This window comes from Mirounga angustirostris, unplaced genomic scaffold (assembly GCF_029215605.1).
Source record: "Mirounga angustirostris isolate CCGP_5_RB_7025 unplaced genomic scaffold, mMirAng1.0.hap1 SCAF_4, whole genome shotgun sequence".
NCBI lineage: Eukaryota > Metazoa > Chordata > Mammalia > Carnivora > Phocidae > Mirounga > Mirounga angustirostris.
This window is the reverse complement of record NW_026991712.1, coordinates 137335469-137361268: the sequence shown is the minus strand read 5'-3', so window position 1 is coordinate 137361268 and position 25800 is coordinate 137335469. Positions and strand designations below refer to the sequence as shown.

General features: G+C 42.2%; 1 protein-coding gene across 8 annotated transcripts in view; it reads left to right on the top strand.

Moving 5' to 3' along the window:
* AK4 (adenylate kinase 4) overlaps nt 1–25800 on the top strand; it is a 126577-nt gene that overhangs the window by 63537 nt on the left and 37240 nt on the right. The window contains exon 1 of one of the 8 annotated variants that reach the window (XM_054512825.2): nt 24214–24368. The exons of the other annotated variants lie outside the window; for them this stretch is intronic. The gene's annotated coding sequence lies outside the window, so the exon portion shown is untranslated. Of the gene's footprint in view, nt 1–24213; nt 24369–25800 lie in introns of those variants that run through there. 8 annotated transcript variants of the gene reach the window in all.

Sequence of the window (25800 nt, the reverse complement as noted above, 5' to 3'; positions counted from 1 at the left end):
TTGATTCCACAGGTCCACTCTACAACATCTTACTTTTTCTGGTTTCTTTGTCTGAGGGTTTTCATGGGTGTTGGAAGAGAACTATTTGTGACTTTTTTTTTTTTTTTGAGATTTTATTTATTTGAGAGCATCAGCAGGGAAGAGGGGCAGAGGGAGAAACAGACTCCCGCTGGGCAGGGAGCCCGACTGGACTTGGGGGCTCCATCCCAGGACCCTGGGATCAGAACCTGAGCCGAAGGCAGCCGCTTAACTGACTGAGCCACCCAGGCGCCCCAGGAACTATTTGTGACTTGAATAAGGTGTCCCCTAACAGTATGTCTGCTTCGGCCACATGCACAGCTGAATCTGAGCATTCTTCCAGTGTGGTCTTTTTTTTTTTTTTAAAGATCATTTATTTGAGAGGAGAGAGTGCAGGAGCATGACGGGGGAGGGGGAGAAGGAGAAGCAGATTCCCCTGGGGCTTGATCCCAGGACTCTGAGATCATGGCCTGAGCCAAAGGCAGACACCTAACCAACTAAGCCACCCGGGTGCCCCCAGTGTGGTCATCAAAAAGGAGCTTTTTCTAGCCTAGATTGGAGTTCTGCCTTGTAGAAAATTTGGAAAATGTGAATTGGATTGGATTTTATTTTAAGGGCACTGGAAAGCTATTGAAGGTTTTAATTAGGATACTGACATGAATGGATTTACTTTCTAAAAGTTGACCTTTGGGATGCTGTGTGAAGTGACTCCAGTTAAGCAAGAGTGGTACCAGTAAGACCAGTATAGGTGAGGAGAGTGGACCATGGCTCGGGTTGGGCAGTAGTGGCGAAGGTAGAGAGAAATGAAGGGCTTTAGGATGCGTATGAAGGCCAGGTCGACTGGACAGAATGAGTTGGTTGTGAGGGGTGATGGAGAGAAAGCAGCCCACAATCAGTCCTAGAATTTTGGCCTGAGCACCTTAGGTGAATTTGCCTTAAGGGTTGAACTGGAACATGCCTAACCAATCTGGTGTGAAACATTGGGTTACTTGCTGTTTAGTAATGATCTTACGAACGTCACTGTAGGTAAATCATGGGGCAAATATACTTTCCATGGAATAGGTTACTAGAAATAAAACGACCGTACCGGAGTAGTTTTTAAACTGTAGAAGAAGAAGGGAATTTTAAACTTAGCTTACAAATATCCAAAGTCTTGGTATAAAAGTTGATAATAGATTCTAATTTGTTCATGTACTTTTTTGCTTATTAAATGTTTTATGCCTAAGTATAGACATAGATATGCATACATTGATACATATGTAAACTCTTTTCCTTGTTTTTCTGATTATAAAAATAGCATATGTAAGTTATCAGAGGTTTAGAAAACCAAGAAAAATAAATAAGACAAACACTTGTAATTCCACTAACTGGAAGGAAAAAATACTGTTAATACTTTTATATACAGTATATCCTCCCAGGCTGATTTTCAAGAATATACTAATGGGGCACCTGGGTGGCTCAGTCGGTTAAGCGCCTGACTCTTGATTCGGCTCAGGTCATGATCTCAGGGTCATGAGATTGAGCCCCGTGTTGGCTCTGCACTGAGAGTGCAGCCTGCTTAAGATTTTCTCTCTTCCTCTCCCCCGTCTCCTCTACGCTGTCTCAAAAAAAAAAAAAAAAAAAAAAAAGATACTATGTATTACTGTTTTGAAAATTGCTTGCTTTACTTTTACAGCACATCATTTAATATTTTCCAGTGCCATTACAGTCTGTTCTTTAATGTGAGTTTAATGCCCCTGTGCCATTTCAGTATAATTTTTACCCATCTTTGATTTTTCAAGAAGGTAATACATGTAGATGGTAAAATTTTCTTTTTTTCTAAAGATTTATTTATTTGAGAGAGTGCGTGCACACAAGCTGGCAGGGCGGGGGGAGGAATAGAGGGGGAGGGAGAGAATCCTCAAGCAGATGTCCCGCTGAGCATTGAGTCCAACGTGGAGCTGGATCCCAAGACCCTGAGACCATGACCTGGGCTGAGATCGAGTCAGACGCTTAACTGACTGAGCCATCCAGGCGCCCCGAGGGTAAAATTCTCAAATTAATACACTAGGAATGGTGTGGAAAGTCTCTTCCCTTTCCTTGACCCTCTTTCCCCAGTTGCTCTGTACAGGGATACCTACTAGTTGCTTTTCCTGGATGTTCATCCAGAGAATTTGCATGCATATATATAGTATATATAGGCAAAGCAGTAGCCTCTTTTTTAAAAGGTACAAATTTATACTTTGTTTTTCACGTCTTAGCAGTATAGCTTAGATGTTGGTTTCTACTAGCAGATATCAGTGTACCTCATTCTTTTGGAAAATTGCCACATACTCTTATTGTACAGCTGTACCATAGTTTTTCTAACCAGCTATTCTCTAGACATTTTGGTCTCCCATTTAAAACTCATTGAGAACTCCATAGAGCCTTTGATATGGGTTATACTTACAGATATTAACTATATTAGAAGTTAAAGCTGAGAAATTTAAAAAATATTTATGAATTCATTGAAAGTTACAATAATAAGCCCATTACTTATTAGCATATTTGTATGAAAAATAACTTTTCCAAAACAAAATCTGAGAAGAGTAATGTTGTTTTCACATATTCAGAAATCTCTTCAATGTCTTGCTTTGTAAAAGAAAGCTGGATTTTTTTTTTAAGCTTTATTTTGAGAGAGAGAGTGTGAGCGAGGGGGAGGGAGAGAATCTAAAGCAGACTCCCCATTGAGCATGAGCCCCCACATGGGGCTCGATCTCACAACCTGAGATTACAACCTGAGCTGAAACCAAGAGTTGGTTGCTCAATTGACTGAGCCGCCCAGGTGTTCTGAAAGCTGGATTCTTATATCTGCTTCTTAATTCAGTTCATATGCTATGTTGTTTTGGTTAAAGTATTGGAAGAATATTTGGCTTCACACAGATGTGTAGTTAGAGAAAGAGGGAACTCACCCCTGAAAGAGTGGGTGTTCGTGGACCCTTGGGGTCCTTGGACCACACTTAGAGAACTGCTGATTTAACTAGTCTTCTGTTGATAGTATTTAGGTTACTTACAGTCTTTTTTTTTTTTTAAGATTTTATTTATTTATTTGACAGTGAGAGAGCACAAGCAGGGGGAACAGTAGAGGGAGAGGGAGACGCAGGCTCCTCGCTGAGCTAGGAGCCCGATGTGGGGCTCGATCCCAGGACCTTGGGATTATGACCTGAGCTGAAGGCAGACGCTTAACCATCTGAGCCACCCAGGCGCCCCTATTTACAGTCTTTTGGTATACAAAGCATGCTTCCCTGAACATCCTAGTAAATAGGTCTTTTCAACAGATGTGTAAGTGCCAAGCAGTGTTGGCTTGTGGAATACAAAGAAGTGAGACTAGGTCTATTTCCTGAAGGAGCTTCTGAGTTGTTAGGTAGAGGCAGGCAAACCAGGAGAAAGTAATGGAGACTGAAAGATGTGCCTGTGTAGGTCCTGTAGCACATGGGGAAGTGTGGCCAACCCAGCATTGAGGAGGTGGTGGGATTAAGGAAGGCTTTCTAGAGATGACTGCTGAGCTGAGTTTTGACAGATGAGTCTGACTACCAGGTGAAGAGATGGGATGGTCATTGCCACCACATAACTGAATGTCTTCTAGAGCTTGTTTGTGGTCCACAAGAGATCATTGCTTTTGTGGCTTGATCACATCTTTTATGGTATCATTTTAGTCTTTATTCACCTCTTATTATACTGTCAAAGGAAAGGGTTTTTATACCTTCTCCATGTTACCTTTTCCAGCTTTCATTGCTTGGGCTTACCTTTAAGATACACACGCATATAGCCACATCATAGTTAATCAAACTTTTAAACTTCTGGTTCAAACTTCCTAGAACTCAAGTGATGGCACCTGATCATGAAAGTAGTAAATTGGGTACCAGACTATTAACTACAAATCCACCCGTTATAACGGACATACTGAGTTGCCTAGTTCCCTTGAAATCTACCAAGTAAATTGTTAAATGGTATTGTATTAGGCTAGTGTGCTCTTTAACACTCTGTGTAATCCATGTTGTAAGAAGATTTAAGGACTTGGAAATTGTTTTTCTTCGTATTCTTTTACAGTGGGTCAGATAGCTTGAGCATGTATTGTCTTTCAGCAAACTAGATTGTTTTTTTAAAGCATGAGCAGGTGGTAGAGGCCTTGAATTACTCTGTGCCTCTCCCCACCCCACCCTCCTCACTTTAGTGTTTAGTTCTCAAGTTGGCCTTTAAGACATGGTACAAAAGGTCTCATTTGTACAGTTTCATGATCATGAAGTGCAATTAGATGGCTGATGTTATATTTTAACAGTCTCATGTCCAAGTTCCAAGAGTTCTTGTACTAGTTAGACGACAGGCCTGGCAGCAAGCATCCCTTATTTAGCCGGAGAGGCTGATAGTATTGAAATAATGCAAAGTCACTCCTGCTCATCAAATTCCCAAGAGGCTAGAAATTAATTATTTTCTGTTCTTCAGCACTTGCTTATTGACCAGCAGCCTGTGACTTTGGCACTTTGTAATTCCTGTGACTTGGTCATCGTAACTAACGTTTGCAGTGGGTCAAGCGTGTGCTCTCTTGGATGGATTCGCCCACTACATTGCCCTCTAGTTTACACACAGATCCACAGAGCACTTGTTACTCCATCATTTTACAAATGAAGAAATGGCCTCAGAGAGGTTGCTTTACTAGCCTTAGGTCAAATAGCTGGTTAAATAGAGAAGCTAGTATTCAAACTTGGGACTCCATAGGTAGGGTTAAAGTTCCCATTAGGTTATGTAGGTACTCCAGTACCTGGTGAAACACCCCCTTCCTGCCTTATAAACGGCACGCTGGGTCAGCAGATTGCAGCTAGCTGTCCACAAGTACACCGAGATTCAGAAGGTTCTTTAAGGGTAGGCTAGAGGTATGTGGTTTGTTGTTCTGTTCCTCAAACATTTTTATTTAAAATCTAAATAAGGAAACACTGACTTCCTCCCTCCCCCCAAAAGAACTCCAAAAGGTCTAAAATAGAAACTTGACGCAATTGTGAGGAGGTAGAAATTGCCTTTCATTGTAATTGTTAAGACTTCTGGAATAATACCTGAACCTGCTGTTTCATTAGTCATTTGGCAGATGTTTCTATGCCTGCATTAGGTATGAGGAGGCATGCAGAAGTACCCTTGAGGCACTTACCGACTTGGGTTCAAATTCTAGGTTTCACGTGATGTTCCCGTGAGTCATGGTGGGATGTGTGTGTGGGTGAAGAGTTGAGGTCATGGACAAGGTGGGGAGGGTATTGTTTAGGTGTGCCTTTCTCCTGAAATGCCTTTCACACTTCCCTTAATCTCTCAGTTTTCTTTTTTTTTTAAAGATTTTATTTATTTATTTGACAGAGAGAGAGACAGCGAGAGAGGGAACACGAGCAGGCGGAGTGGGAGAGGGAGAAGCAGGCTTCCCGCCGAGCAGGGAGCCTGATGTGGGACTTGATCCCAGAACCCTGGGATCATGACCTGAGCCGAAGGCAGATGCTTAACGACTGAGCCACTCAGGTGCCCTAATCTCTCAGTTTTCAATCTCATTGCTTCCATGAAGATTTTCCACAGCTGTTGCAGCTACACATCGTTTTCTTCCCTGAAATTTCTCTTATACCCGTCTATACCTCTAATACATTCATTATCACCTCCCTGTCAGGTGATCTATTTTGTAACATCAGTTATAGTCTCTCAGCACCTGAATAGTAAACTCCTTTATGTCAGTTCAGCTCAACAAATGTTTTGATAGCCTATTAAGGCAGGAGGGGAGATGTACTATAAACAAGGGAAAGATAATCAAGGTAACCTTATATACGTTATGCCTTATATCCTGTATAAGTACTACCAAAAAATTACGGTAGTGCAGTGATGAAGAGTGACTGGGAAGACCACTTTAGCCTGTGAGGTCGGAGAAGGCCTCTCTGAGGAGATGATATTTAAGCTGAGCCCTGAGAAGGGGTAGGAGCCAGGTGTGTGAAGATTTGGGGGCAGACAGAATGGCACATGGAGAGACCTCATGAAGGGGTGAGCCTTTTTCATGGAGGACAGGAGGCAGGTGTTTCTGGAGCATTGTGAGCGAGGAGGAGATGGTAGAAGGGAGATTGCAAGGGTTGCATAGGCCTTGAGGCATGATCCAGGAGTTTGGGCTTCCGGGGCAACTGGATGAGAAGTGACTGGGGTTTTGTTGTTATTGTTACTAGTTTTTATGTACAACAGCTCTACTGAGAGATAACTTGTATACAGGAACATTTCTCCTCATAAAGCATATAAACCAGTGGTTTTTTGTATACTTACAGAATCCTGCAATCATCACATCACCACTGTCTAATTGGAGAACATTTTCATTACCCCAGAAAGAAACCCTGCACCCATTAGTGGTGGCTCCCTTCTACCCCGCCCCCCCCAGCCCCTGGTAATCACTAATTTACTTTCTGTTTGTATGGATTTGCCTTCTCTGGATATTTCATGTAAATGGGCTTATACAAGATGTGACTTTGTATCTGGCTTCTTTCACTAAACACGTTTTCAAGATTAAACTGTGTTCAGCTGTGTAGTTATGTATCTACTTCATTTCTTTTTATCGCCAGATAATATCCTATTATTAGGATATCCTATATACCACATTTTGTTTCTTCATTAGTTGATGGACACTTGGGTTGTTAACTGCTATGAACATTAGTATGAAAGTTTTTTTTTTTCTAAGATTTTATTTATTTATTTGAGAGAGAGAGTGAGCACATGAGAGAGGGGAGAGTCAGAGGGAGAAGCAGACTCCCCGCCGAGCAGGGAGCCGGATTCGGGACTCGATCCTGGGACTCCAGGATCGTGACTTGAGCCGAAGGCAGTTGCCCAACCAACCGAGCCACCCAGGCGCCCCAAGTATACAAGTTTTTGTGTGCATATGTGTTTTTCTCTCTCTCGGGTATAGATACATAGCTAGGAGTGGAGTTTCTGAATCACAAGGTAACACCATGTCTCACATCTCGAGGAACTGCCAGCAGTCGTCCAAAGCAGCTCAACCGTTTTATATTCGAACAGTGAATGAGGGTTCCCGTGTCTTTACATTATGTCTTTTCGATTTTCACCACCCTTGTGGGTGTGAAGTGGTATCTCATTGTGATTTTGATTTACATCTCCCTAAGGACTAATGATAGTGAACATCTTCTCATGTGCTCTTGACCATTTGTATATCTTCTTTGGAGAATGTTCAGATCTTTTGCCCATTTGCAGGTGGGCTCATTTGTTCCTTCATTGTTAAGTTCTTTATGTATTCTGGATACAGGTCCCTTAATTAGATAATGATTTGCAGACATTTTCTTCCATTATCTGGGTTGTCTTTTTACTTTTCTTGATGTTATCCTTAGAAGCACACAAGTTTTGGAGCGCCTGGGTGGCTCAGTCATTAAGCATCCACCTACGGCTCAGGTCATGATCCCAGGGTCCTGGGATCAAGCCCTGCATTGGGTTCCCTGCTCAGTGGGGAGCCTGCTTCTTCCACTCCCTCTGCTTGTGTTCCCTCTCTTGCTGTGTCTTTCTCTGTCAAATAAATAAATAAATAAAATCTTCAAAAAAATAAAAAGCACACAAGTTTTTAAATTTGATGAAGTCCAGTTTATCTGTTCTGGTTTTTTTTTCCCCTTTGTTGCTTGGGGTTTTTGGTGTCATTGCCTCATCCAAGGTAAAACCCTTTTAAATATGGGACTGACACTCTGATTCACATTTAAATAGATCATTCAGGCTATTTAGAAACTGGATTGGAGGGGCACCTGGGTGGCTTAGTCATTAAGCGTCTGCCTTTGGCTCAGGTCATGATCCCAGGGTCCTGGGATCGAGCCCTGCATCGGGCTCCTTGCTCGGCGGGAAGCCTGCTTCTCCCTCTCCCACTCCCCCTGCTTGTGTTCCCTCTCTCGCTGTGTCTCTCTCTGTCAAGTAAATAAAATCTTAAAAAAAAAAAACAAAACTGGATTGGAAGGTTCTAGAGTGAAAGTAGGAAAAACAGACTTTTAACTTCAGTAAATACTTGTTGAATCAGTGTATTCCAATAGCATCCTGTTAATAGGAATAAAAAGTGGTCTCTACCTTTAAGGAATTGATAAGGTAAAACATACACCCAATTAATTGTTTTATAAGGCAGAGTATACTGAGTGCTATTAAAAAAAGAATGCATTTTTTTTTAAAAATAGGAACACTGAAGTTACTTGTTATGAAGTTACTGAATTCTTTTTGTATCTTCAATGTCTCACATACAGTTAATGCTTAATAGTTGTTTGATATACTTCTGGATAAACAAATCCAGTGAAAGCTGAGGGAGAGATGGCATTAGAACCGAGCCTTGAAGGATGGGCAGAAGTACTGGCAGGTAGAAAAGTGGGAGCAGGGTGTTATTGTTGGAGGGATCATCTCTGAGAGGAGGCAATTAAAATTAAGGGTGTTTTGATTGAAACCTAGAGGTGGAAGAATTATATAGGCATGGGAATTAGAATTGTCCTTTGGGGCTTACGTGTAATTCCAGATTGAGTTTATAAATAGGAAGGTGGTGGGGAGTTGGTGCCTTCCTCAAACTCCTTTAGTGGCACGATCGTTGTTTTTCATATCGAAGTGTGGTGTGGATCATAGTGGAGAGAAAGTGGAGCATACCTAAGATGGTGTCACAACAGTTTAGATCAGGTATAGGGTAAAAGTAATGGAAACGGGGGGATTTGGGAGAAGCTGAGGTCGTGACAGGAGCACCTAATAGGATTGATTATCTGTACGTGCGAATGGTGGGAAGGGCAGAGCCAAAGGCAACCCTTCGAAGGGTTAACGAAGGAGGGCAGTCCAGGGTTGGGGATGATGACAAGTTTAACATACCTGCAGGAAGTTCCAGGTGGAAGTTCTCTAGTGGGTTTTGGCATAGTAAGTGATCGGCACCAGCAGCTGGCTGTGAGGCAGAGGAAATAAAGTTGGGCTTTGGAGTCAGTCATACCTGTGGCTCCACCTCTTACTGGCTTGGTTGACTTTGGGGGAAGTTAATTAACTTGATTTGCTCCTTTGTAAGAACCCCCACTTCACAGGGCTTTTGGGAGGATCAGAAGGGGTCATCTGTGTAAAATGTCTGGCAAGTAGGAAGGTTCTCTCTCTGGTTTGTTTCCTTCTTCCCTGGAGTCATAATACTTTGATTTCATTGAAAATCTTCCTCAGTAAATGTGGTGCTTTGAATGGAATCACTAGTATAATCCAGTGGGATTTAGGCAATATATAGGGGGTGTGTGTGTATGTGTGTGTACATGTATGTGTGCGTATGTGTACCCACTCAGTCACGCAGCAGAAGCTACAAGAAGCTACAGTGAGTTTTTAAAAGACTCAGTTTTTATTTTATTTATTTTATTTAAAAGATTTTATTTACTTGAGAGAGTGGGAGAGAGAGAGCACAAGTGGGGTGAGGGGCAGAGGGAGAAGCAGACTCCCCCCTGAGCAGGGAGCCTGACATATGGGGCTCGATCCTGAGACTGTGGGATCATGACCCGAGCCAAAGGCAGATGCCCAGCTGACTGAGCCATCCAGGCGCCCCCAAAACTCACTGTTTTTAAACTATTAATTGTGTCCTCCTATTTTTTTTTTTTAACTTGTCTTGTTCCCATTCTTGCCCAAACAAAAATACTTACTTAAAGTTATGTGTGTACCTCTTTTGGAAGACTCCCAAAATTGATTTTTAGAAATTCTGTCATCATTGGGCACACCTGGGTGCTGCTGATGCATTTGATTCAACTTTTGGTTTGCTTTGTTCTCCTAAATTCTAATTCAGCTGCTTCTGTATTTTTTCTTCTGCAGGATTTCTGTACATCTTGGTAAGAATAGCCGATATAGTTTGTGGGAGAATGATAAAATATTGATTGCGTATGTGAATACAGCTTCCTAATTTTCTTAAATGGTAACTATAAATACTGTCTCAGGACACCATTTAGTTTTTCCATGAGGGAGATTGATTTTTACCTTGCGTTACTTCGGTGGCTTCGTTTTAAAAAAAAAATCAAGAATCTAACTTGGAATACAATGAAAGTGCAAGACCTCCTTCCCGTTGAGCTCAGAGTTTTGTTTTAGTTTTCTAGGGTTTTTAGGAACTAAACACTATGCATAACAATGAACGTGTTGAGTTTAATTATTTGTTCCATTTCTTAATGTCTTAGAATTGGAAGGGATTTGAGTCCTTCTGTCCAAGTGGCCGTTCTGTGCTGGGTCCCTTCTACAGCAGCTGACAGCCAACTCACCTCCTCTGGAGGCAAGCTTTTTCATTGCTGGACAGGTCTAATTGTTGGAAGATTTTTTTCTCGATACTGAGATGAAAGCCAGTCCTTGAAACTGCCGTCCGTAAACTGTCGTCCACTTGTCCAACTTCAGTCTTTTGGTGTCACACACATTAAATCCACTAACTCTGCAGATAATTGAAAATAGTTGCTCGGCGCCACTTCCCTGACTGAGGTTGTCTTTTTCACCGCCCTCAAAAGAATAGCCCTCGTTCCCTCAACCATTCTTCCCAGGATAACTTTTCTAGGTTCTTTTCAGCCTGGTTTCATTGTGACCCTTTCAAACTGTGATGACCTCCATCACTACAACTGGCCAAATACGGTAGGATCATTGTAGCTGTCATGGCTGTACTTCTAAATTCTACTCTCTTACTAAATGAACACATTATTCGGGAGTATTTCTGAACATCGTCCTGCGATGCCCACTGTAGCTCAGTTAGCCTTGTAAAGCCCACAGTATGTGAGGCTATCTCCGAACCTAAGCATAGACACCAGCTACTCTAGGCTACTCAGATCTGTGCTCCTGTCCTTTGAGTGAGGGGTCTGATCTTCTGTCTCCCCCTTGGTTCATTCTGAGGATTAGGATGGCTTAAAGTATTAGGGACAAATTAGAAAAATTCTGGGAGTTTGGTGGAACAACCACTTAGCCTAAATATTGTAGGACATCGATGAATGTGATGAACAAATCGTAACTAAATTTGCCCAGGTTGTCATTAATTATAGTTTATTTGAATAGTTTTCATATATTATTTATTTCCTAAAATCCTAGGACTATATGATTTTATGCCAAATGCCTTTGTTGATGCAAAACCCTGAGAGGTGGTGTTTGTCTTTAAGAGTGTGGGCTCTGAGCTACACAGCTGGCTGGGTTTGGAATCTGATTTGGCGACCCTTGCTCCACAATCTTGGACAAAGTAGCTAACTTTTTGTGTTTACTCATTTATAAATGAGAGTAATGGTGGGGCTACCTCACAGGATTTCCTCGTGAGTATTAAGTTAATATGCGTTGGCAGGACTGAAGCTATGGTGAAGTGAGTGAAGCACTGTCCTTGAGTGAAAAATTTAAGGGGGTGCCCCAAAAATTCAGTAAGTAAGAGAAGTGGTAGTTTAATGCAATAAAAGGAAGAAAATAAAAAAAATTTTTTTTTTTTAAAGATTTTATTTATTTGACAGAGAGACAGCGAGAGAGGGAACACAAGCAGGGGGAGTGGGAGAGGGAGAAGCAGGCTTCCCGCTGAGCAGGGAGCCCGATGTGGGGCTCGATCCCAGGACCCTGGGATCATGACCTGAGCCGAAGGCAGACGCTTAACGACTGAGCCACCCAGGCACCCCAAAATAAAAAAATTTTAAATAAAGACCAGACCTGACAGATTGAGGCAGGATTGAAATGGGTGAGAGTGAGTTGTATAAATGAGTTGGATTGATTTTCATGGTGGATTTTTTTTTGCACTGATTTTGATACTTTAAAATATGGCACTAAAATATTAATTATCTTGATTACTGGAGTTTGGTTTTTTGTTGCCCTCTTCAGTTGTTTTCCCCAAGGTGAGTGCCTCACCCATCTGATCCTAGTTGCAGGCCAGTGTGTGATATTTGTTGTTAATAGTTGATTGCAGTGATGTTAGTTTTGTAGAGGAAATGCATTTAAGAGCCTTATGGAAGAATTTTTTTTCCCCCCAGCTTAGATAATTCTGTTAGGTTGTCTCAGAATGCCAGTTCAAATCTCCCAGTGAAGGTCAGTTTTAGGTCTTGAATGTCATGTTACAAACACTGCTGGAGCTCAAGCCCTGGAGAATAAAAAATGCGTGCACTTAGCTTATGTCTAGAGGAATCTAGCCAGGCCAAAAAGCATTGAAACATTGCATTTCCTTAATGGCCAGGATTGTGAAAGACAGCCACAGATGGTTGGCTGTGCTGGAGCTGGAACTGCTGTTAGGCGGCGCGAGATGTTCTAAGTGGCAGAAGCCAGGAACCCATTGCAGGGTGGGAAGTGGTGTTTCTAGAAGTTAAATTAAGAAGATAGAATCGTTCTGAAATCCTGGTTCTGCTCTAGTTTGCCTTTGGTTATATAGACCTGATTATAAACATGTTTTGGAAATCTGTTTCATAGTTACTGGCCAGTGAAAGGCAAAAAGAAGTTGCAGGATCAATTTGTAAAGCTTTGTTCTTGACAGTTGAAGTATTATGCAAGGCAAGGCAGCTGTATGTTAGGACATGATCCCTATTAAAGTGCCTACCTGCTTGCTTGCTTGCTTTTTTCCTTCCTTCCGTCCTTCCTACGTACCTTCCTACCTTCCTACCTTCCTTCCTTCCTTTTGTCTTTTTGCTTTCCTTATTTTTTTTTTAAGATTTTAGTTATTTATTTGACAGAGAGAGATAGTGAGAGCAGGAACACAAGCAGGGGGAGGGGAGAGGGAGAAGCAGGCCTCCTGCCTAGCAGGGAGCCCAATGTGGGACTCGATCCCAGGACCCTGGGATCATGACCTGAGCCGAAGGCAGACACTTAACGACTAAGCCACCCAGGCACCCCTGTCTTTTTTCTTTTTGATACAGATTCATCCCATGTTGCTTTTTACACAAAGTAGTAGTAGTTGCTCTTAAAAGGTCACATAAACTGGATCTGGCCAATATTTTGCATAAAATATGTGGAACTAAATAATAGTTTTTATTATTACGATAATAATAGTTTTGGTTATTATCACTATAGCAGTTACCCCTGGCTTTGGTTAGGTTTAAATTTATCTGAAGATTTTATCATTTTGATTTGAGTTTGCAAAGCAGTGGAATCCAGTGATATACTTGAGGAGGGGACGGAGTTTCAAACTTTATTTCAAGCCAGACATTGCTGCCTTGCTTGGCGGAGCCGCTCTGCTGCGGGAGTCTGGTCATTTTCAGAGGCGCCAGGTATCTTCTGGCTTTGCATAAAAAAAAAAAGACTTAGAAAATTCTTGTCTCAAAAGAATGTATGTCACCTTTGTGCCAATTCTTAGAGAACAGCTGTGGTAGCTGCTTTGTTGTCCTTTTCATTTGGCAGGTAGAGAAAGTGGGAAAGTTTTAAATTGAGTTCTAAAATTAGTATGTCTGGTGGAGCGTTCACTTTCATGTATATGCTGCTTGGAATAATATGGTGAGCGGAAGATGTAGAGACTTGACAGTAGACTTAGGGGTTGAAACCGAGTGGCCAGTACATTGGTGGCTGTTTGATTTATGAGGCAAACATCCTCAGATGTCTAGGAACTTATACTTGGAATAGAGGCAGCTGTGGGAGTCAGTCATCCTACACTGACCGTGATCCCTTGGTTTAATGGGCAGAGTTTACTGTTTCCTGTTGGGTAATTTACTGATGCAGGCTGGCAGGGTCTGAGGGTCCTTGACTTTGTGCAGGATGGAAATCAAGCAGGAGCCCAGAGGAAGTGAGAGCAGAGTTTATTGAAGATACAGAGAGAGGGCAGATACAGACAGAGTGTCTGGGAGACTCAGAAAGGAGAGTCTTGTCTTTGCTTGCGGCCTGGGGGTTTTATTGAGGATGGAGGTCTGGTGTATGTGCCCTCTCAGGCATCCAGGAACTGGTCTCTATGCCCTGGAGCCAGGGGTCTTGGTGTCAAGGGGTCTGGAGGCTGTGGTCTTAGAAAACCTTCCATGACAGCCCCTTAGATGTTATCTGTTGTGCTGGATGATTCCAAAGAAATCATTAACTGATTGACCTTTATAAGGTTATCATCAGTACCATAAGCTGTGTGTAGGGAGAGGGTGCAGGTCCTAGCAAGAATAGAAGCAGGAAAATGAGCAAATTTTTTCATGAGGTCCCTTCAGGTTCTCTGTCTCATTACCAGCTCATATTTGGATTAGTTAGGCCCAAGATGACATGCAATGCTTTCTTCTCTTCCTCCTCGCTGTTTCTTTTCTGCTTCTGGGTCAGCTTGCACTCAGTTTTAAAGTGGTTTGTCAACCACAAATCCTGGTTGTTGGTATTGCATCACGATGTGTGGCATGGGAGTGACTGCACTGCATGGGACAGGCATTCTCTCGCTGTGGGGGTGATCAGTAACACTGGGGCATGGTCCGTGGTGCTTGACTGGTCCTCCAGCATTATGCATTGAATCGGAAAGACCTGGGCCCTCACCACCTACTTGGTGGGCACACAGCACTCTACCGTTTACAGTGCTGGCCACTCCCTTGTTACCTCTTTCTCAGATTTCATGCTTCTCTAGGGATCTTCACCTCTGCTTTTCAGTCTTGTAAGGGCCACCCTTTTCTGCATTCCTTTGTCCCCTGTTGTCCACTCCCAAAGGACCCCTTATATGAGGTGGTCGTTATGTAGTTTTGGGCATGATGACTGGAGTCGGGCACAAGCAACTGTCATAAAACCTGTCAGCCAGTCTTCATACCCCCCCCTCCCCCCCCACCCCAGCTCTGCCTGCCCATCCTAGTTTAGTTTGTTACTTTTTTGCTCTTTTCCTTTCGGGAGAATTTGCTTTTTTTACTTACTTACTTATTTTTTAAACTCCCAGCTTTCAGTCCTCTGAACTTACTTATCCAGAACAGTTTCCCATTTCACTATCAACTCCCAAAATCAATCCCAGTCCCACCTTTGTTGAGCTAAAAACTCATTAAATTGTTTTCCCTGAACAAAGGACCTGGAACAAAGCATGCTTTAAAACTTCAGTGTGAATGTTTTTTTTAAATCTGATTTAAAGTTTTAGATGGAAGTTTCTTATTCTTCCTGTAGTAGCTCTAAGTGGTACTAAGACTTTAGTTTCCCTTTGCCTGGGACAGGCCCCCAAGTCAGGGTCTATTATTATTATTATTATTTTGCTACATTTTATTTTGCTTTTTTTTTCTTTTTAAAAAAATCCCATCTTTATTTATTTATTCAACTTAAAACTATTGAAGGAATCCTTTGCTCCCTGAGGCTCAGTTTAAGTCACTCAGCTGAATAAGACCTGCCCTTGAGGTGTTCTCCTTCCGAAGGGGAGGGTAGGTGGTTGAACAGAGGATTCAAGGGTGGGAGGAATTGGAAGAGACCAATTGCTTGAGGAAGTGGAAGTGGGCTTTGGAGGCGGGGTGGGAAGCTGCGCATTTATTGGACCTGGGTTGAGTACGGGCTCTGGGATCCCACTTCCACGGGAAGCCAGCCCTCCAGTGGCTCAGTCACTTTGTAGCTCCATTTCTTCTACTGCAAACCAAGAATGATAATGGTACTGCCTCCGAATATTGTAAGAATTAAACGAGATAATGCATATATGGGATTAGAATAAGGTTTGGTCCAATATTTAAATTTTTAAAATGTGCCCTTTAGGCGCCTGGGTGGCTCAGTGGGTTGAGCGTCTGCCTTCGGCTCAGGTCATGAACCCAAGGTCCTGGGATGGAGCCCCGAGTCGGACTCCCTGCTCATTGGGGAGTCTGCTTCTCCCACTCCCTCTGCCTGGCTCTCCCCCTCCGCCTGCTTGTGCGTTCTCTCTCTGTCAAATAAGTAAAATCTTAAAAAATGTGCCCCATAAAAGTGTTGATGTAACTTTCTAGGCCCAAGATGGAACCGCTCCTTCCCGGTGTGCTATGTCATCAAACTGAAACTTAGATAACTTGTGTGCCCCTGTAAAAAGCTCCATGTGACCAGAAAGGCAGTGTGTCCCGTCAGCCAGTCCCCAAAATGGCCAGGCCAGCTCTTGGCCTTCTCACCGGAAAGAAGGTTGACTCTGTGGCCCCAGTCAGATAGTTTCCATTTTTTCTTGTTCTTTATCCTTTACCCTATAAAACCTTCCTCCCTTCTGCCTCATTTTGTAGTTCTCTGAAAGGAAACTGTCCACTTCGTGTAGTGTTAACATATTTAAAATATATATATATATATTTTGTGCACAAAAGTGTTTTGTTCACAAAAAGGGAGAATATTGCAAATTTTCGGATGGATTTGTATGTGTATACTCAATTGCAAGCTTAAACGAATTCCTGCTGTTTAAAAAAACGATTAAAGAAGACGATTTAGGTTATACAGGCAAGCTTTATTTATTTATCTATTTGACAGAGAGACAGCGAGAGAGGGAACACAAGCAGGGGGAGTGGGAGAGGGAGAGGCAGGCTTCCCGCCGAGCAGGGAGCCCTACGCGGGACTCGATCCCAGGACCCCGGGATCATGACCTGAGCTGAAGGCAGACGCTTAACGACTGAGCCACCCAGGCACCCCCACAAAATACTTTTTTAGTTTCAAGATAACAAAATAGTGATCTTGACAGCAGTTTGGCAGCCACTGTTCCAGTATTTCATAGGTGTTAATGACTGATGCTTCTGGTATTATTTTCTTGTTACACTCTAGTTAGTCAGTCATTGGTTTTATTGGTTTTATTCAAATTCCAGTTAGCTAACATGCTGTGGTTTCAGGTGTACAATATAGTGATTCAACACTCCCATACAAGTGCTCTCCCTAGTCCCCATCACCAATTTCCCGATCCCCCGCCACCTCCCCTCTGGTAACCGTCTGTTTGCTCTCTGTAGTGAAGAGTCTGTTTCTTGGTTTGTCTCTCTCTTTTTTTTCCTTTTGCTCATTTGTTTTGTTTTTTAAATTCCACATATGAGTGAAATCCTAATGGTATTTGATTTTCTCTGACTGACTGAATTTCACTTAGCATAATACTGGCTCCATCCATGTTGTTGTAAATGGCAAGATTTCATTCTTTTTTATGGCTGAGTAATATTCCTGGGTGTGGGTGTGTGGGTGTGTGTGTGTGTGTGTGTGTGTGTGTGTGTGTGGTGTGTTCTTTATCCCTTCATCCAGTGCTGGACACCTAGATTGTTTCCATATTTTGGCTATCGTAGATAATGCTGCAGTGAACATGGCGGTGCAGATACCTTTTTAAGTTAGTGTTTTCATTTTCTTCGGATAAACACCCAGAAACGACATTGCTGGATTATATGGTAATTCTACTTTTAATTTATTGAGGAACCTGCATGCTATTCTTCATAGTAGCTGCCCTCTGGTGCTATCGGTGCTGTTCTTGCTGGGTGCCGAAGGATGATTGCATGTCAGCCCACTCAGCGGCCCTTACGACCCCGCTGGGAGCCCTGTCATAATAGAGTGTGAGCATCGAGTTGCTCCCCCTCCCCTCTCCCTTTGTCCGACTGTGTGCTGTCCGCCCTCAGAGGCTGCTGAGCACGGCACATCTTCGGTGTTTTGCTGTAGTTCTCCAGAGCATTGCCAGAAGGCTCGAGATAGAAGGGGGGTGGAGGGTGGGGGGGAGGGAGGGAAGGAGGGAAGAAGCCCTCATGGGCAGCACTAGCCACCAGCCTGTTGGAGCAGATGGCACTGGAGGAAACAGCGTCTTCCCTTACGCTGATCTGCCGCCAGGATCCTGCCCAGAGAGGCAGCCGACAAGGTGCCTGGCACAGCGCGATCCACACCCCGGGCCTTTTGCAAGACGAAGGAATTCCTTTTTATGTAGCTTTAAAAGTGAAATTCCTCCCTGTCCTCTGAATGCGCCTAGTAATGGAGTTGTGAGAAGGTCACGGGGGAGGTCACAGGAGAATTTGAAGGACACTCCTGCTCCTCAGGGCTGCAGGTGCCTGGTAGGCTGGCGACCGAGGCCGACTTGCAGAACGGGAGCTTGAGGGGACTGTGAAATGCTGCGGGTCTAAAACTCATTTATGATTTTGGCAAGCCTTTCAGATTACTTGCCTTTTCCCATTTGTTACCTTGCCCAACTTCTGTTGCTTCCACCCCAATCTGCTTTGTCTCCTCTGCTGCTTATATAAGGCAGCATGTGGTACTGGGCCAGATGTTCATGGTATGTTTATAAATGCATGTGTTCCCATTCGGGACCAAAAAAATGCTCCTTACATAGGACATCCAAAATTTTTTGGCTTCTAGGACTCCAGTATCTTTTTCTTTCATGATCTATTTAAATTCTTAAAATGAGGTTACTGCACTATTTTATTTGAATCCGTATGGAGTGTCAAATAATAATTGATCTGCTGGTGTGGGCAGAAAGCATAAAGATAAAGAATCTGCTGGATTTCCCTTGTACTTAGATATTGGATCACTTTCTCTCTCAGTAATGCGAGCCCCTCCCCTACACAAAGTCATGGCTTTTGTCCATACATATTTTTATTTTTAATCTTGGCTGTTACAGCAACACACTCTCTGGACCCAGGGTACAAAATTAGACTAAGTGAATGTATGTATATGCCGCCTGACTAGAGAGAAAAGAGCAGAGAGGCCAGGCAAAGCACTGGCCCTTATTTGCAGGAGGTCTTGCAGGCAAAGTGTGATGGAGCACTAAGATGGTGCAGGCCTGTTGTCTGGTCAGAACTGCACTCCTCACATCTAGAATGGATGTGAGGACCTATGCTGTGGCTGTCCCTGAAAGCAGGGAGATGCTCCTTAGTCTCTGAGGTCCCTCTCCTCAACTCCAGTGGAATCTTGGTGATCGGAAGCATACTGGTGGGGTTCGACACATACTGGGGAAGCTGGTCCGCTGGCCCCCACACGTGGCCACAAAACCAGGTAAAGGAAATTGAAATTCCACATTGGAGATGACAGAGTTGGAAGGGTCCTGTGCCTTCATGCAAGTGAGGATACTTGAGGCCATGATAAGTGAGGTACATTGATGTGTTCGGTCCTGTGGACAGGGACTTGGAAGCAGAACTCTTAAGAGCCAAGACGCCTGATTTTCAGCCTGCTGGTAATTCCTTGAATCATCTTGGCTCTTTGACTCATTATGGAGCCATTCCGGTGTGTTGGAGAGGGTATTGTCCCGTGATAAAAATGTAAATAGCAATAAAACAAGTCAACTGTATGATCTCACATATATGTGGAATATAAAAGCAAAACACAACAAAATGATCCTGAGCTCATAGATACAGAGAACAAATTGGCAGTTGCCAGAAGTGGGAATGGGGAGGAGGTGCAAAATGGGCGAATACAGTCAAAAGTTATGAAGTAAAGATAAGTCATGGAGGTGTAATGTTCAAAATGGTGACTGTAGTTAATAATACTGTACTGCATATTTGAAAGTTGCTAACAGAATAGATCTTAAAAGTTATCAGGAGGAAAAAAGTTTGTAACTGTCTGGTGACAGAGTTTAACTAGACTTATTGTGGTCATCATTCTGTAATATCTAGAGATACCAAGTTATTATGTTGTACTCCTGAAACTAATATATGTCCATTTTACCTCAATAAAAAAAATCACATTACAGATTTTTTCATTTCTAATTGCACAATTAGTGGTAAAGAGGTACACATTTACACTTTACATAAATTTGAGTTCAAATTTAAAAGAAAGATCTTTTTACTATTAACCCTTATTTTGACTTAGGGAATGATTGATTATATAGTTCACAGATTCAGATAATGTTAGCTACAATTTGCTGTGGTTAAAACACCAATAATAATTGTCCTCATGATGAACTAGATATTGTACCCTAAGGCTAAATGGCAAAGGGCAGGCGCTCCATGTAAAGTCAGTACTCCTCAGGAGAGACATGTGGTCAATGACTTGATCCCCTTGCGGGGGGAGGGGGTCTTGGTCTAAAGGAACAAAGTACAAATAGGATGAAAGCCTCACTTTATAGTTTCAAAGTTTTGTATTATTTTATGTAAAATGAAGTATAAAGCTGTCTTCGTTACCTTCTTTAGAAATAGTTTACAGTCCTTAATGTCTTGTGATTTATCAAGAAGCTTTTTAGGTAAAGCTTATCTTTGTCACACAGACACCCAGAAGAAGATTCAGCTCAAAAAGAGGTAGCAGATTTTTGGCAGTGTTGCCTAGTATAACCTCTCACTTGGGGTGACTTCCATGTACATACCTGTTAGTGTGAAAATAAGTTGTTTTCTTCATGTCAAACTTTCTGCCTCTTCCGTTAAGAGAATATCTTGGAGTCTTAATCTCAGAAATCTGTAAGAGTTGACTCATTCACATATTGTGGGTGTTTAAGAATGTCAGATAGCTTTAGGAGGAGCAAATATTCACTTGTAGGAACAGATCCTTTCTTGTTAAGAGGTCAGCTTGGGATCCAAGTGCACCCTGTGGTAAGGATCTTTCTGCACCAGCTTGAATAGACTGAAGCAATAGGTGTGAGAACCACTGACAAAAGGGATGAAATGTCCATTTATGTAGTTAAATCAGATAACAATGTTTTGCTTAATTTAGTAATTTATTTTATGCAGTTATTCAGTGCCAAAGAATTAAGATAACATTTAAAGGAAACATTGCTGCCTGTAATTCTTACTGTGTGATTGAGAAGGTTTTTCTGAGTCTTAATGCCTTGAAGTCATGACTATGGTTACTAGGATTATACAGTATAATACAGATAAGGTAAGGCAGAGTGTGTAGTGAGATGAAAGTTCATCTGATAATCTGTAGGACCTTGGAGACAGGAGGATGGAGAGTTTAAAGATAGGATAGATTGTCATCTCAAGTGAAGTGGTACTTATTTTTAAAATAAGATGGTCTCTGTCCTCAAAGGCATTATAATCTGGTGTGGAGGATTTGTAAGCAACCTCACTTAACAAGAAGAGTGAAATGTAGACAGAAATATAACCACATCTGGGCGTGGAGCACAGACCCAGGCTTAGAGCCTGGAAGAGGCAGTGTCAGGATTTGAACCTAGGGAGTCTGGCTCTAAAGTGTAAGCTCTTGACCATTACGCGAGGTTCAGACGTTTTTTCCTAGCTACCAATAACAAGTGTCAGAGTGTGATTAAAAACCCATGTCTTTCTGTTGTGAAGGCAAAGAAAGCCTGGCTTTGAACAAGGCCAATTGAAGGGTGGATACCGGACATGTGAAATGAGTCACTTGAGTTAGGTGCCAAAATGCCTTTCTTCCATAATTTCTGCCTTTAAAGGACTTGGATATCTATTAACAACGATTTTTTCTAAAGCTCATTTTCTTACTAAAAGAGATTCATCAAAGTGGTATCAACAGATAAACAGTTTATAGAATGAAGATTTTCTTCATTTTGTAACGACTTTAGTGCCAGAATGTTCTTATGGGGGGTGGGGGGATTATAGAACTTGTAGTTTGCAGAATCACAAAACTACAGTTTATTTCTGACCATGGCTTTAGGGATGTGTGTGTGTGTGTTGGCATTCTCGGTGACAAAAGTTTTGGAGAGGGGATGGTGCTGGAAGTGGGCAGTGGTTTCTACTGGTTCTAGGTAGCATTCTGAGGAAATCAAGCTCTCCTACAGGGACTTGTCACTCAGCATTTTCTAGCTTGAACAATGAAAAGTACATTGAGTAGTTATATGGTTCTGGTGCTTTAGCCAGGCATCTTGGGAATTTGCTGCTTTGTGGACATTTGTCCAGTTCTGTCTTCTGTATCCAGTTTGCCCTCACTTTATAGGCAATCAGAACAAAAAGAGGGTATGTAGTGTGTATATGTTTCAAAGGATAACAATTGTGTATCTACCACTCAGCCTGAGGGATGAGAACGCCCCCATATGCCCTTTCTCCATTACTCCCAACTGCTTTGCTTTACCATACATTTTTTGCCATATATGCATGTATCCCTCAGCAGTACTTTGAGGAATACGCAAGTTTAATTTTGTGAGTTTTAGACTTATATAAAAATGGGCAGATTCTTCAGGCAAGAAAACATAAAATTAAACTTTGTTTATTTTTATTTCTGGTTGTGCCGGTAAAAGATAGGACACCATTCCTAGAGCTTGACTTTGTTTTGAAATAGGCCAGTTTGTCAACTGTTTGATGCCTGGCCAAGCCATTAGAAGCATACAAGAAATAACTTCCGATGCTCCATTGTTTCCCTGACATGGTAGGGAAATGTGCTGTATAGCATGGCACAGAGTATAGTTGCTTCATTAAATATTTTTGAGTGAATGGCTGATTTAGAATAGCAAGGACAGTGAACTTCACTTATGATAACTTCCATGTAGTTGTTTTTGGTACCTCTTTGTGCAACTGAACTGAACGTGTAAGTCCTCACTGGGGAAGATTCCAGTGTAAATTCTTAATCTGGAGTGCAGATAAGTAGTTGAAGTATTTGTACCTAGATCTGATTGTTCTGTCAGGAGTAGCTACCTCTGTTACAAGTGATTGAGTTAGCCCTGGCCTTCTGGGGGATGAATGGAGTTGGAAGGACCAGTCAGTCTTCAAGTGCATGTTGAATGAATGTCTGTTTTGAATCAGTGTGCAGAGACAGTGGTATACCACACAGACATGATCCCCCCCTATTGTATGGTGGGGAAGACTGGCATGAGAAATGAAATACAAACCTGCTGAGTGCCACAGAGTGGGAGGACAGGAAATTACATATAATTTGGCGACGGGGGTTGGGGGGGGAACCTACCCTCATTTGGAGAAGTTGAAGAGGGGAGAGAGGCCTGGGGCTGGAGAGTAGAGATGGAGCATGTGGATGAAGGGAGAAAAGCTCCCAGGCTACAGATGTAGGCACGGGCCAGGTCTTGGAAGGACTTAGAAGCCACCAAACGGGCAGTAGATAGAACCCCACTGATGCCTGCTAGGAAGGGATGCAACATGATCAAATGTGCACGTTGGTCCACTCTGGCTGCAGGGTGGAAAACCCGCGGCATGAGGTCGTGGGATGTGGGGGAACGTAGTAGTAGGAGGAAGCTACTGATGATTAAATCCTATCTTTTGATCAAAGCCTAGCCTTAAAGGGGAAATAAGATCAGTTTGAGATTTATACCAGAGGCAAAGTGACATTTAGAATTTCAGTTGCCTAATTATGAGCCCTTTCTTTGTGACTTTTTATTTTCCAAGGTTAAACGTGGAGTCCTTTGGTTAAACCTCTGCCTTCCATCTCCACATGGACCATGGATTGCTAAGAACAGAGTGCGCTGGCTATTTCAGAATGGTTCCTTTTCCCCTCCCGCTGTGGAAGCTGGAGGGGATTTTTCTCCAGTATTTATTACTGTGGGACCCTGGTCGAGCTCCTGGAAGCAAATCTCACAATATTGGGGCAGGGGCCCTACGCCTGGGTGCCCTGGAGTTGTTACAGTTCAGGTTTTCCTGCCTAGCTGGTTCCCATTTGTGTCTCTGCTCAGGGACCATGTGACCCCTGTACTTGCCTGTCTGTCCCTCTAATCTGGGGGGCAGTGGTTTGCTCTGTGTCCTCCTCTCTCTCATTGATCCTGATGCAAGAAGACTGGTTTGTTTCTCAGTCTGTTCAACTTTTTCTTCCTCTAAGGACAGAATGGCTGTTTCTAAGCTCCTTACATGCACACCCTTTTTAAATAATGATTGGTCCATGACTCTGTTCCACTTCTCTCTGAATAAGCTTCTGGAGGTTACTCTTCTGTCTGTTGATTTAGTAGTGCCTCACGTGGTGCCCGGCATGCAGTAGATGCACAGAAAATTAAAATGGTAAAATGGGGGCTCTCTTACAGGATGCTGGCAGGCTTATTGCACAGTTGATTGGATGTCCTTGCCACCAAACATGTGACACAGTTGTCCTTATGCTGGCACTTTCTGGGTTGGTTATTGAGAAAAGTACATGCTAAAGAGAGAAAAGATGTTTTCAAATGAAATAAAAGACCTCCTTTGCTTTTGCTTAAAGTGGTAATAGCAGTTGAGGTTTGGTCCCATAAGGCTTCATTCCAGTGGTGGATTTTATTGGACTGAAGTTGATTATCTTGAAATTTTAATCCTTGCCTTTGTTAAAACAAATCTTTTTGTCTCCAGTGTCCAGAACTAAGGGCATCTGGTTGACTTTCTGCAGTTCTGGACTAGTATTTTCAGGGATGACTTTCCAGTGGTCAGTGGTGAATTAGCTGGCAGATTCAGCGTTTTACCAAATTCATTTAGTTTGTGACCAAACACCTATTTCTGTTTCATAATATATTAATGTGGAACTTTACTGGCAGCGTAAGAGGTTGTATAACTTAATTGTGATAACTGTTGTTTAATTTTTCTTTTTTTTTTTTTTTGAGATTTTATTTATTTGACAGAGAGCAAGAGAGAACAAGCAGGGGGAGCAGCAGAGAGAAAGGGAGAAGCAGGCTCCCCAATGAGCAGGGAGCCCAACACAGAGCTTGATCCCAGGACCCTGGGATCACGACCCAAGCTGAAGGCAGATGCCCAACTGACTGAGCCACTCAGGTGCCCCTGTTGTTTAATTTTTTCTGCCCAACAGAGTGATATTCTATAAACTTTGGCTGTTGAAAGTTTTCAGTGGGTTCGCACCCAATCCCAGTGTTTAGGCTCTAAGCTCTAAGCTCCTATCAGGTTGGTAAAAGGCCTGCCGTGTAGTAGATAATCAGTATCAGCTGAATGAATACATAATGGATTCAGAGAGTATGTGAACTACAAAACCAACCAGACCTCATGTTCTCAAATTAACCCCCTCAGTGAGCAGTGGACCATTTTTCCTCCTCTTTCATGACAGTAATCTGTTTTTCCTATGTTGTTTGGAGGTCATTCAGTTTCTGGAATGTTTAAGCTGTCCTGAGTATTTAAGGGGCTAATGAATGGATTTTGTATTACCTAAATATCTGTTGTGTGTGCATATGTGTGTGTTCTTGTGGATTTTTCTAGAGAAATGTCATTTGCCAAACTGGCTCTCCTAGTTATTTAGAAAAAAGATAACTTTCTTTTTAACCAATCTTAATTCATAATATGAGTCTAACATCCTCCCCATTGAGTGGCTGACAATGTTTTGTCATATTTACTGCCCTGAATACAATAAAATCTTTAAAAACAAACAAACAAACAAACAAAAGCAATAATCTATGTCAGTCAGTTAATACGAAAGTGGTAAACTTTAATGTGAAAGAAATGAAGCCAATAAAAATAACTTTTCTGTATCCTGGAAGCATAAAATTTAGAGATGACTGACTTAACAGGTAGTTTTAAGTTCTGTATTATAAATTTTTAAACTTGGTATTAAATACACAACTTACTAGTTAGCCTTAAATTCTAACAATTTGTATATTATCTGATCTAGTTAGAAATTGAAAATATAGGGGTGCCTGGGTGGCTTAGTCGGTTAAGCATCTATCTTCAGCTCAGGTCATGATCTCAGGGAGTGAGCCCCACATCAGGCTTCCCACTCCGCACAGAGTCTGCTTGTCCCTCTGCCTCTGCCCCCTCCCCCCATGCTCTCTTTCTCAAATAAATAAATAAAACCTAAAAAACAAATTTAAAATATGTATTTCTCGGTTACCAAGATTATCTTGCTTTAATTTTTGGTAGTAATTGAATGAAATAGGTTAAGATGCACAAAATTTATATTGTTGTAAAATAGGTGGAATATTGCTTTTTTTCTAATATATTTAACACAGATGATGATAATATATATCTATACATATACACACATAATTTTGTAATATGTATCATTTTGTAATCTGACGCTTCGTCTTTTCCTTTCTGAGGAAAGTTTTTCCAAGTGTGGCCTTAATTATTCGTGTTCTGTTCAGTCTTACAAACACATGATGGATTTTCTTTTCTTTTTTAAGATTTTATTTATTTGACAGAGAGAAAGACAGCGAGAGAGGGAACACAAGCAGGAGGAGTGGGAGAGGGAGAAGCAGGC